This window comes from Coptis chinensis, chromosome 4 (assembly GCF_015680905.1).
Source record: "Coptis chinensis isolate HL-2020 chromosome 4, ASM1568090v1, whole genome shotgun sequence".
NCBI classification, from domain to species: Eukaryota; Viridiplantae; Streptophyta; class Magnoliopsida; order Ranunculales; family Ranunculaceae; genus Coptis; species Coptis chinensis.
The window spans coordinates 56,095,103-56,099,867 of record NC_141459.1 but is presented as its reverse complement, the minus strand read 5'-3'; the positions used below and the strand labels follow the sequence as shown (position 1 = coordinate 56,099,867).

At 35.7% G+C, this 4,765-nt stretch overlaps 1 long non-coding RNA gene across 1 annotated transcript; it reads left to right on the top strand.

Moving 5' to 3' along the window:
- Positions 1 to 1,099: 1,099 nt before the first annotated feature.
- On the top strand, positions 1,100 to 2,967 carry LOC147504083 (uncharacterized). Its single transcript, XR_015220335.1, has 3 exons — positions 1,100 to 1,830; positions 2,505 to 2,700; positions 2,814 to 2,967. It is a non-coding gene; the product is annotated as an uncharacterized LOC147504083 (long non-coding RNA).
- Positions 2,968 to 4,765: the final 1,798 nt, after the last annotated feature.

Genomic DNA, 4,765 nt, shown 5'->3' with positions numbered 1-4,765 from the left:
TCTCTCTTCCTCGCTCTATCCTTCTATCATCTTTTATGCTTTGGTCCAAGCAACGAATCCTTTGGCCTTGGGCTTCCAAATAGGCTTTAAAATAGGTCCAAGTCACATCTTTAATAGCTCCAATTCCTTGGCCTTCTCCATGGTTGTCCACGGGCTTCCCATGTGATCATTAATGCTCCGAATTGCTTCATTTTACCCCTTTTTCTCTAATATTCTACAAAACTCTCTTTTTCACCTGTAGAATCTTAAAACACAACTTATAAATACTATTAGTCCACTAAGATGGCTAAACAAGAGGCATAATCGAGGGTTAAATAGCACTTTTTGAGCACTTATCACTCTTATCAATTCCTTGGCATTTTTAGCTTGATCTTACCAGTCAAGTTAGTTGGTAGAGCTGTAGATATAGCAAATCTAGGCTACTAACTAGATACCATGATTTGGAAGCAACTACACTGAACTGTATACACTCTGCAGTGGATAATAAATAATTTAGTCAGAATAATATCTTTCTTTTATACCTTACAAATTTGAACACATTCATAATTTGGTTGATCAAGTCTCTTTTCAATTTGATTTCTAATCTTAGTCATACATAGTTGTTAGGGTAGTCCGAGTATTCCATGTAAATTCTGTATGGAATTTTGCATCAGCGAGTGTGTTTGTATTGCAATGGATGTTGTTATTGTGGCAACCATCGTGCATACAGAGCTTGGTGGGTAAAGCAAAAGTTGATATTGAACCTGGTCAGATACATTATTTATAATTTCTCTTTTCTTACCTCTTAGTCCATAATAAGACCTTTTATAGACTACTAAGTAGTGTTACTTTTTCTTCGCCAATTTGACATTTTATCAAGCTTTGGAGCTTTGAATCATATGTTTGTAATGTTTAGAGGGATTTCTATAGACATATACATAGTGGTGCCTAAGTTAGAGGTTCAAGATTACAATGTATAATTAGTCATTGGTTTGCTTAAATTGAGTTATTAGATTTTGAGTGTTGAACTTTCCTGTTTTATCAAGGAAGCTTCTCTACATTGTTAATCTATCCTATATTTGTGTTGTTTACTAAAACATTTTGTGCATTGAACCAAAGTTTCAAGAAGTTTTCCTGCTCAACAGTGCTATCATTGGCTTACCAATGTCTTGGTGTGGTTTATGGTGATCTCAGTAACTCTCCTCTATGTCTACAAGACCGACTTTTTAGGAAAGTTGAGCCTAGGAAGTATATGGGGTGCATTCTTTTATCTTTTGGACCTTAGCTCTCATCCCTCTCTTCAAGTACATCTCCAAATCTGTGTACAAGTTACACAAAATCAGTATCTATGTTGAGCATGTGCACAATCTAATGGCATTGAGCTGCAGCCTTGAGGCCCAAATCAATGGAGAATGATTCACTTAGCTTCCTAATTCCTATGCAAGGATGCACCGCATGATTGAACTGACCAGAGTTCGAGAGGAGTAGAGTGTTTTGCACAGGCACCAGAATGAGCACCTTTAATGGTTGTGAAAATTTCCTGTTCAATTTATAGATGTTCTTGGTCTGAAGTCTGAGTGTCTGACCAATGAACGTTGGGATGAAAAGATCCAAAGTTGATTCGTTTTTAGATTTGTTATTTCCTTGCAAATGGAGACTATTGAATCAGAGGGGAATTTTGCTCTCGCACTCTCTGTAAGTTTCTTCCAATTGTCTGAAGCGAGTGTTTAATGTGGAGTACTGGGTGGTGAGGGTGATGACACCACAAAAAGATTTTCTCCCAGTTGCAGCCAATAAAGACATACAAGGGCCTCTATTGACATCATGATTGTGACTTCCCCACCGGACATGGTACTCAGTTTGTTTGTTTTTTGTTTTTTTTTATAATTTTTTTTTTGTGCAAATCAGTAAGTCGATTAGGAGCGTTTCTTTTTTTTTTTTTTTTTTTTTTCATGTATCTATGAGAATGTTGCTCTTACATTCTGAAGATAGATAATAAAGGTGTACGTAGCACCAGGACATCCTCATCAACATAGCGTAGGGACAATTGTTTCTTTCAGTTGAACACTTTCGCTTTTTACATTGGTTGTAAGTTGGTTTGACAGGAAATGTTCTACTTGGCTCATATCGGGCACATGGCATTAATTCAAGTTTTGATTCTTGGGGAAGAAATCACTTTTCAAACTTTCTTAATTTTAGCCCTTCAAAATTATCAGCAGTAGTAGTACTCATTTTTAGTTTGGGACTTTAGGTAATACTCTTTGTATCTCAGCTTATTTCTCAAATTTTCTGGTAAATCTAACAATATTCTCGGAATCCATTTGAAATGGAAACATTATTGCTAAACCATGTTTGTCCTTTAAATTCCCTTGCATTGCTATTTCATGCTTACTGATGCACAAAAGTCAACCCTGTGGTTTGCGCTTGAGGGCTCGAGCTGCATGACACTGATAAATCAATTTCCTAAAGCGAAAAAATAATATTTGCATGTCAATATAACAAACTGATTGATTATACATTGATAGGATTTGTTGCTTTTAAGCGGGCCTGACAAGACTCGGAAAATGGACTATATCCGTTATGGAGGTCACATTTTGATTGGAGTTAGGGGGCCTCGGGCAGATGCGGCTACATTGAGAAAGCAATTGATTGTGTTTTGTGATCAAAAGTTTCTCCTCAAGCTTGACAATGAGAGCCTCCCAATTGAACATATAACAAAAGGTATAATGTTTCTTGACCATGTGCTATGCCATCGGGTTGTGTATCCAACTCTCAGATACACTGCCACGGGTGGAAAGATCATAAGTGAAAAAGTGTGGGTACTATTTTATCAGGAACAACAAGCTTAAAGCAATGCATCAGGCAGTTTAGGAAGTTGGAATTTCTCAAGGGGGTCGTGATCCAGATCCACAGCCCTGTTTTAGAATGTTCCATGCCACACAAGCACACACAAATGCTCATCAAGAATCCACATTGCAAAATTCTTATTGTAAGTCCTTTATTTGTATTTCGTATTTTTTGTCAAATATATATATTTCATATTTGCTTCTTATGTTGTCTAATTTTTTATAATCATTGTTTAATTAAATATTAATTGAATGATGTATGTTTTGTCTTTGTTAGTTCTTTATATGCTGTTACTAACAAAAAGAAATGTTGCGCTAGGAATTTTACCGAGGTTGATGTTGTATATCTTAATTTTGAATCGTCTTTAACAAAACAATATGGTCTTATAACTTGCTGTCTAAGATTGGCTGTGAGATTCATTCCTATTAGTTAACAGTTGTTAATATTAACACTTGCACTTGGATTATTTAGGAGGAGATTTAAAGTTTCTCCCAATTTGAAAGACTGGGAATAAGAAGTAAATACAAAATCAAATTTATTTACTTGCGATTTGGAAGCATTAAACCTCAAAATCTTATGGCGAAATTGTGGAGATCGATTAGCTTAAAAAGGGTTCAATGCCAAAGACACAGTTGCAATACCACTTTCAGGTTGCATCCTGCAGTGCCTCTTTTGGTTCCTCGATCATAGCCCAAGTAAACAATGTGTAGTTGGCAGTTATACTGTCCCTAAGGGTGCAAGAGTATTTTTCAACGTATGGGCGATGCACAGAGACCCCGAAGCTTAGGAGAACCCCTTAGTGTTTGATCCTGAGAGATTCCTAGATGTTAGTAAAGGATGTAACTACAAAGGAAATGATTTTCATTATCTCCCATTTGGTTATGGGAGAAGGATATGTGTAGGGATTCCTTAGGTGAAAGAATGTTAATATCTGTATTGGTTTCACTCTTGCACTCATTTAATTGGAATTTGCCAGAAGGGACTAAGCTGGATTTATCAGAGAAGTTTGGGATTGTTTTAAAGAAAAGAATACCATTGGTTGCCATTCCTAGCCCAAGTTTGTTAAAATCACTTAAACATATGGTATGAGTACGTGTTCTATTTCTTGATTGTTGTGTTATATTTTGATATAGTTTATATAGGTGAGGATGATAAGAATTGTTATCTAGGACAATAATAACCCAAAAATAGAAATAAAACCCTTCGTCAAAACCCTTCAAAAAAAATAGAAAAACATAAACCCTTCAAACAAAGTATGCAATAAATCATTAGCTATCAATATACATATATTATTTATTTAAGTGGGCTTTAAGCTTTTGAGTCATTAACTATCTATGTAGCATGTCCGGCCATAGGCCAGGCCAAATGGCTAGTTAATCCATAATAATGGATCCCCATAGCACCCTATAGATGGAAAGGTTTTATCTGTTAATCACTTTCCAAACACCACACGTGTAATTAAAGTAAAATTTGAAATGACAGAAATAACCTTGTAAAACATCTAAACTGTTATAAAGAGCGCAACCTTCATCTACAGTCCTGCAAATAGTGAAATACTATTGTTTATTGTTATCAAATTCTAGAGTACCCAGGTTGTACCTGCACTATCACATCTGGGCCCTCCATCAGGCAAGGGGGAAAGTGTATTGCATGGCAGAGTCTTTAATCAGCCTTTAATCAGCGCACCCATAAAAGGGCGTACTCTAGAACTTGTTTTGTTACTCTAAATCTCTTCGTTCATTTTTGTCCTATTTAGGTTTGTTTTTACTATTTTGTCCATATACTTTCGTATCTACTATCTATATACTAAAAACACCTTTAATGGAAGATTTTCTCTCTCCTATGTGGTACTTTAATGTGAAAGATAGTTTTTTTTATATATAGCCTACAATCCCACGTACATGGAATCTTTTTGGAGAGTTTGAGTGTATTTCTAATT